This window comes from Camelus ferus, unplaced genomic scaffold, assembly GCF_009834535.1.
Source record: "Camelus ferus isolate YT-003-E unplaced genomic scaffold, BCGSAC_Cfer_1.0 contig3616, whole genome shotgun sequence".
Lineage (NCBI taxonomy): Eukaryota > Metazoa > Chordata > Mammalia > Artiodactyla > Camelidae > Camelus > Camelus ferus.
Window position 1 is genome coordinate 1 of NW_022588912.1, and position 8,669 is coordinate 8,669.

An 8,669-nucleotide genomic window follows, 5' to 3' on the forward strand; every position below is an offset into this window, starting at 1 on the left:
TACATTGCTGTGTACATGGGAGGGAGTGAGCGCAGGTTGCACTGGTTCTCTGCCAACTGGGCATCGATAAATCAACACTTTCCAGATGTAATTCACAGAAATGTGATGTTTGTTTAGCTCTGTTTTCTATAAAGCCATGGTTGGAGGGATTGTCCGAAGACTCCAATTTTGACATTGTGTTGATAACACAGTTGCAGTTTTTAAGAAGGTTAATAGAATTGATTTACATGTTTTGGGATTTATATGAAATGAAGTTAGTGTTTGAAACGTACTAAATTTACCTAGAAGTCAGACTTGTCAATTTTTGTAACATTATGTCAGCTCTAAGAAAAATGTAGACAGATAGAAAGTAAAATCGCAGTCCAAAATGTTGAAGGGGACATGTCAACTCTTTACTGTTGAAGCCTCCAACACCAACAGGAACCATGAAGTACCTATTGAAACCATGAAATAACCGAGAACCTGGGTTTCCGTTGTGCATGTGGTGCCCTATACTCCCAATGACACATACTGGCCAATGTTGGCATTTCAAGGGGTAACATTCCTCTCTAGGAAAGTACAAGAAAAACCAAACAAAATATATACATTTAGGCTTGATTCCAAAAGCACATACAGGCATTTTAGCTATGAGAACCCTGCTGCAGCTATGCTAGGCTATTGAAAAGCAGGTGTTCTTCTATCAGTGATGAGAACGCTTAATCATCCGATCATGTTGGGTAAAGCAATTTAACACAACCAAGTCTGCACCCCCAATATATCGTGCACCCGGTGCTTGACTGAAGAGAAAGACGGTCCACCAAACCTGTGTCTTTAAAGTCTTTCACGACTTTTACAGTTCAGGTCACTATCTGACATAATATTTACCTATATACTGTCTTGAAAAACTGAGGCCTAGTACATATTCAAGTTCAGTCAAAGATTCCTCTCACTTACCACACTCCCTTCACCCCAGACAAGACATAAACCCAGCATTTGCTGAATCTAGGGGAAGGTCATCATTTCTTTGTGTGAGCTAAGTATTCAATTCCTAACTATTTTAGGCGAGAGTATTTGACCTTTAAGGAGTTCACTGTTGTTCACAGAGTGTGAAGATGGAGGAACTCTGATTCTAGGAGGGGCTTGCTCTTCTCCTACTGGCTTCATTGCAGCTCAGGTTCTGATCCTTTAAAATGGATGCCTGAGTGGAGGGGAGGGAAGAGCAAGTGCTTGATAGCAAGGCCCAAACCTGGGAAAAGGCTTACCTGGGCTTGGTGCATTTTGGTCTGAATGGTTTGTAAATGCCCCTTGGGACCTGTGGATTCTCATGACCTCTTCCAAGAACATGAGCGCTTTTATCATCTCTGCCATCTCTTCTCTTTTAGACGTCAGGAATCTTGGAGCCGTTCTTGGAGCAGAGAATTGAGTGACTTTCTCAAGTGCACGTTGACACTCCGAATGTTTCTGCCAGTATCACAGAGGTTCAGTAGGTCTCATGAATGTCTTTCGAGCCTGGTATTCTCTAGAGATGTCTCCATGCCGGTATTCTCCATTGTAGCGGAACAACTCTCATCAATATGTTCGCATCTCTCCTCAATCCGTGCAGCCAGCTTTTCTGCCAGCTTCTCTTCGTGTCTCCCATAAAGTCGACTTCAACAGGACTGGGCAAGTCTGAAAGTACCTCGGAGCCTCACCAGTAAGCTGATGACAGGCAGATCTTCCACTGTCTGCCCTCTCAGGTTCTGGAAACTTACCCGTGAACTTAGGTCTTTGGGCAGCAGCATTATCTCGAACTTACACAGCGTCCCGAACAAAAGACCTAAGCCAATCTCCACAAAGGGCGGCAGCCCCTCCATCACACTGATCCACCCACAGAATTCTGCCCAGTTACCTTGGATCCACCAGCCACAACAAGCCTCGCGGTACACACCAAGATTCCACCTAGAATCCAACCGGTAACTGCCATCCCCAATGGTTGCTGAATATTGTCAGTGTTGGGGGAGGGGCTGCATCAAACGAGAGGTTCCTAAGTTAAATGTGATTCTATCCACTAGCGTGCCATTGTCCTTTTATCTTCCCTCTTTCCTTTGGTTCAGATCTGTATATACAGTACAAACGGAGGGAAGTGTGTCCATTTTTAGTTTATGGTTTCACACGTCTTGAAACTTTCTAACAGCTCACAGTACACAGAGACCCCACTAAAGGAAACTCATGTTTGTGTAATATCCATTCACCCAGAATACATATCCGTCTGTTGCTTTCTGCTGAAACACCCACGCTCTCAGAAAATGGATCCATTTGTTTCATGGGGGCTGAAATTCCGAGAAATGAAACCAATCCCAATGTGCACTTTACTGTCTGTCTCGTTTGCTCTTAGTACAGTTTTGCAGAGCTACTTGTCTTTGTTATAGGCTTATGCCGTTTCTTCTCTACTTAGGGTAGAATATGGCATTCATTCTTGCTGTTGGAAGAATTGTAAGTCTATATCACGGACTATGACCAAATCTTATTCAAAATCGGCATTTGGGTTAGGTCACGATATGCTCTTTTGAATCAATATTTATGAATATTAATGCACGCGTCTGTGTTCTGAATACAAGTGTGTTGAGTACATTTAAGCTGCGATACTGGGTCGATGCGTGCTGAATGATCCTTGACATCAATTTGAGTATTTTGTTTTGAATACTCATGGTTTCTTTGGTATATGTCAGCCAACCGTACCCTTTTGGTGTCTGTCTGTTTGTTTGATTGTTTGTTTGTTTGCTTGTTGTTGGTTTTGCAAACACATTAGGCCATGCATCACTCCGTTTGCTTCAATCAGAGAGTCATATATGTGAATCACTTAAGATAGTGCTTAAAATCACCTATGATTTCCTGCTACCCTCTCCCATCTTATGGCTTTGATGTCCTCCTTGCCTTCTTCTTGTTTCTTGTTTGTAACTCACGCTCTTCTTGCATTTCCAATAATGGTTTTTCTTATTTCCATTTCATCTTGCTACTTTTCTATTCAGGGTAGAATTCTCAATCTTTCTTTTAGGATAAGTTTTGAACTGCTGAATTCTTTTAAGCTTTGCTGGTCTGTGAATTTCCCTAGCTCTGCCGTTATTAGAAATGGCAGTCATGTGGCATAGGCTACCCATGATTACAGCTTTTTCTCATTCAGGATATGGCCTATGTCCTTGCACTCCTCCCTGTTCTGCAATATTTCGGCCGAGATATGAGCTGAAACCCCTCTGGAGGTTCTGTTGTGACTAAATTGCTTTCCTCTAGATGCATTTTAAATCACTGGGGTGATCATGAACTTTGTTGATTTGAATTATACAGCTGCAAGTAGGTCTATTGGGATTCCACCTCCTTTGGACGCTGTGTAGTTCCTGAATTCGTATAGATGATTCTTTCTTGTCTTTCAGCAAGTTTCAGTCTGACTTTTCTACAATTATCTTTTCAGGCTTTTTTTTGTTAATCTTGCTTTTCCATCTGGGACTCTTACGAATCATACTCTTTCATGCTTTGTCTTACCCCAGGCTTCAACAGCAATGTTTGCATTGGTTTGCACTTCTTTTTCTATGTCTTCTTCTGATCGAGGGATTTCTGTTCCCCTGTCTTCACAGTCTTTCACGAGTCCGTCTGCATTATCAAGTCTGCTTTGGACTGACTTTAGCCCTGGTATTGTCTCATCCTTGGGTTTTCTGATATTGTTTGGCTCGTTTTTAGAGTTTCTCTTCCCCTTTCCTGGTATACTGCCTTTTGTGATTCTGAGACACTGTTGTACTTCATGTTTTCCTCACCTCAGTTTTCAATACTTGCTCTGGTAGCGTTTTGCAGTCTAGATGTTTGAAAGCTTATTTTTTGGGCCTTCAAACTCTTTGGAACTGAAAATGGTACTTCCTGTTTCTTTTACTATACTTCTTTATCTCTACTGGTCAAGTAATATCAGGTATCTAATATAGATTTATAGGGCTTTGTTAAGTGAAAATTTTAGACCATTGGGTGTACAAAGTTCCATGATATTTCTGTGAGGACAATTTTCCCTAGGCATTGATGCCATGTCCTGTTCCTGTGTGTGTTGTCTGGTATATCTCTAATTGCTGGTGTTGCCTTTGTTGTGATGAGCACACCATATTATTTCAATTAGTAAAACTTCGTTTTATTGCACTTACCTCACAATTCTGAAAGTGCAGAGTACACTTCCTCTTCTGGAAATGAAGCTTAAAGTTTTCAGCTCGGCATTCTGCTGTACGTCATATTGGAGTCTTTCCAAAACAGCAAACTGAGAGTGCGCTTGTGCTTTCTATTGCCATGGGAATGTCCCAATGTTACCAGTTCTTCCCAGAGCTTCTCTGTCTACAGAAACACCAGTGGAAACATATGTATGGATGTCATACATCAGGGCCTGCTGGAATGATCCCGCAGACCGATCTTTGTGTCCTCTGGGCAGTACCATGTCAGTGCCATCCAAAATGTAGCATCTGCATTTGGGAGATAATGCTGAAGGAAATGCTTCAACTTCTCACGTTGTGGACTTTGACCACTCTTCCTTGATCCCTCATCCTTGGGTCATGGGTGCACGAATGCAACCACAGAGCTGTACCGAATTCTCTTCCTCAAACCAATCCGTAATCCCTGTCCAGGTTATGACTGTAGCAGATCCTGAAGCTTTTAATACTGATTTCAAACCCAAGGGCCACTGAATCCCTCAGACCAGATGCACGGCTTCTCTAGTTGAGCCCCACACGTGCTCTATTGGCAAAATGCCAAATTGATCCTGGGCCTGCAAGATGCAGTGGATGTGGCCATGGCACATATCGAAAAACTCAACCTCACACGCCAATGTGGTTGCTTTCTTACTGGGGTAACAGGTCGGTTTGCTCTCTTGATAGAACCCACCACAACCCACAACACACTCCAGATCCCTGAGACTCAGCGTGTGCCATTATCTGTAGCTCTATACCTCATTTTCCGCTGCCTCTGCTAGCTCAAATTTGGCAGATCGGATCTTGGTCTCAGAATCAATTGTGGGGATATTTTGTGCTGATTTCTATGAGTTATGTCAGCCAAGCATCTGCTGTGCACTCTTCTAACACTCAGCGCATTACCTACAGTCCCATGTGTGCTGTCCGCTTGAGAGTGTGCGTCCAAGTAAAACAGAGTTTCACCTTTGCTGCTCCATCAGCAGAGGTCAGATCCTGCACAGATTTCCATTCTCTACTTTGCCTTCTCCTGCTTCCAGGTTTCCTGAGGCCTCATCCTGTCTTTGGAAGTAACAGACCACTCTTCGGAAAGTGTCCTGTGCCAAGGGCTGGGTGAGTGGAAGTTTACATTGCTGTGTACATGGGAGGGAGTGAGCGCAGGTTGCACTGGTTCTCTGCCAACTGGGCATCGATAAATCAACACTTTCCAGATGTAATTCACAGAAATGTGATGTTTGTTTAGCTCTGTTTTCTATAAAGCCATGGTTGGAGGGATTGTCCGAAGACTCCAATTTTGACATTGTGTTGATAACACAGTTGCAGTTTTTAAGAAGGTTAATAGAATTGATTTACATGTTTTGGGATTTATATGAAAATGAAGTTAGTGTTTGAAACGTACTAAATTTACCTAGAAGTCAGACTTGTCAATTTTTGTAACATTATGTCAGCTCTAAGAAAAATGTAGACAGATAGAAAGTAAAATCGCAGTCCAAAATGTTGAAGGGGACATGTCAACTCTTTACTGTTGAAGCCTCCAACACCAACAGGAACCATGAAGTACCTATTGAAACCATGAAATAACCGAGAACCTGGGTTTCCGTTGTGCATGTGGTGCCCTATACTCCCAATGACACATACTGGCCAATGTTGGCATTTCAAGGGGTAACATTCCTCTCTAGGAAAGTACAAGAAAAACCAAACAAAATATATACATTTAGGCTTGATTCCAAAAGCACATACAGGCATTTTAGCTATGAGAACCCTGCTGCAGCTATGCTAGGCTATTGAAAAGCAGGTGTTCTTCTATCAGTGATGAGAACGCTTAATCATCCGATCATGTTGGGTAAAGCAATTTAACACAACCAAGTCTGCACCCCCAATATATCGTGCACCCGGTGCTTGACTGAAGAGAAAGACGGTCCACCAAACCTGTGTCTTTAAAGTCTTTCACGACTTTTACAGTTCAGGTCACTATCTGACATAATATTTACCTATATACTGTCTTGAAAAACTGAGGCCTAGTACATATTCAAGTTCAGTCAAAGATTCCTCTCACTTACCACACTCCCTTCACCCCAGACAAGACATAAACCCAGCATTTGCTGAATCTAGGGGAAGGTCATCATTTCTTTGTGTGAGCTAAGTATTCAATTCCTAACTATTTTAGGCGAGAGTATTTGACCTTTAAGGAGTTCACTGTTGTTCACAGAGTGTGAAGATGGAGGAACTCTGATTCTAGGAGGGGCTTGCTCTTCTCCTACTGGCTTCATTGCAGCTCAGGTTCTGATCCTTTAAAATGGATGCCTGAGTGGAGGGGAGGGAAGAGCAAGTGCTTGATAGCAAGGCCCAAACCTGGGAAAAGGCTTACCTGGGCTTGGTGCATTTTGGTCTGAATGGTTTGTAAATGCCCCTTGGGACCTGTGGATTCTCATGACCTCTTCCAAGAACATGAGCGCTTTTATCATCTCTGCCATCTCTTCTCTTTTAGACGTCAGGAATCTTGGAGCCGTTCTTGGAGCAGAGAATTGAGTGACTTTCTCAAGTGCACGTTGACACTCCGAATGTTTCTGCCAGTATCACAGAGGTTCAGTAGGTCTCATGAATGTCTTTCGAGCCTGGTATTCTCTAGAGATGTCTCCATGCCGGTATTCTCCATTGTAGCGGAACAACTCTCATCAATATGTTCGCATCTCTCCTCAATCCGTGCAGCCAGCTTTTCTGCCAGCTTCTCTTCGTGTCTCCCATAAAGTCGACTTCAACAGGACTGGGCAAGTCTGAAAGTACCTCGGAGCCTCACCAGTAAGCTGATGACAGGCAGATCTTCCACTGTCTGCCCTCTCAGGTTCTGGAAACTTACCCGTGAACTTAGGTCTTTGGGCAGCAGCATTATCTCGAACTTACACAGCGTCCCGAACAAAAGACCTAAGCCAATCTCCACAAAGGGCGGCAGCCCCTCCATCACACTGATCCACCCACAGAATTCTGCCCAGTTACCTTGGATCCACCAGCCACAACAAGCCTCGCGGTACACACCAAGATTCCACCTAGAATCCAACCGGTAACTGCCATCCCCAATGGTTGCTGAATATTGTCAGTGTTGGGGGAGGGGCTGCATCAAACGAGAGGTTCCTAAGTTAAATGTGATTCTATCCACTAGCGTGCCATTGTCCTTTTATCTTCCCTCTTTCCTTTGGTTCAGATCTGTATATACAGTACAAACGGAGGGAAGTGTGTCCATTTTTAGTTTATGGTTTCACACGTCTTGAAACTTTCTAACAGCTCACAGTACACAGAGACCCCACTAAAGGAAACTCATGTTTGTGTAATATCCATTCACCCAGAATACATATCCGTCTGTTGCTTTCTGCTGAAACACCCACGCTCTCAGAAAATGGATCCATTTGTTTCATGGGGGCTGAAATTCCGAGAAATGAAACCAATCCCAATGTGCACTTTACTGTCTGTCTCGTTTGCTCTTAGTACAGTTTTGCAGAGCTACTTGTCTTTGTTATAGGCTTATGCCGTTTCTTCTCTACTTAGGGTAGAATATGGCATTCATTCTTGCTGTTGGAAGAATTGTAAGTCTATATCACGGACTATGACCAAATCTTATTCAAAATCGGCATTTGGGTTAGGTCACGATATGCTCTTTTGAATCAATATTTATGAATATTAATGCACGCGTCTGTGTTCTGAATACAAGTGTGTTGAGTACATTTAAGCTGCGATACTGGGTCGATGCGTGCTGAATGATCCTTGACATCAATTTGAGTATTTTGTTTTGAATACTCATGGTTTCTTTGGTATATGTCAGCCAACCGTACCCTTTTGGTGTCTGTCTGTTTGTTTGATTGTTTGTTTGTTTGCTTGTTGTTGGTTTTGCAAACACATTAGGCCATGCATCACTCCGTTTGCTTCAATCAGAGAGTCATATATGTGAATCACTTAAGATAGTGCTTAAAATCACCTATGATTTCCTGCTACCCTCTCCCATCTTATGGCTTTGATGTCCTCCTTGCCTTCTTCTTGTTTCTTGTTTGTAACTCACGCTCTTCTTGCATTTCCAATAATGGTTTTTCTTATTTCCATTTCATCTTGCTACTTTTCTATTCAGGGTAGAATTCTCAATCTTTCTTTTAGGATAAGTTTTGAACTGCTGAATTCTTTTAAGCTTTGCTGGTCTGTGAATTTCCCTAGCTCTGCCGTTATTAGAAATGGCAGTCATGTGGCATAGGCTACCCATGATTACAGCTTTTTCTCATTCAGGATATGGCCTATGTCCTTGCACTCCTCCCTGTTCTGCAATATTTCTGCCGAGATATGAGCTGAAACCCCTCTGGAGGTTCTGTTGTGACTAAATTGCTTTCCTCTAGATGCATTTTAAATCACTGGGGTGATCATGAACTTTGTTGATTTGAATTATACAGCTGCAAGTAGGTCTATTGGGATTCCAACTCCTTTGGACGCTGTGTAGTTCCTGAAATCGTATAGATGATTCTTTCT

At 42.7% G+C, this 8,669-nt stretch overlaps 1 long non-coding RNA gene across 1 annotated transcript; it reads left to right on the plus strand.

Moving 5' to 3' along the window:
* The first annotated feature begins 1,408 nt into the window (after positions 1 to 1,408).
* Positions 1,409 to 5,712, plus strand: LOC116662568. Its single transcript, XR_004318542.1, has 2 exons — positions 1,409 to 1,931; positions 5,207 to 5,712. It is a non-coding gene; the product is annotated as an uncharacterized LOC116662568 (long non-coding RNA).
* Positions 5,713 to 8,669: the final 2,957 nt, after the last annotated feature.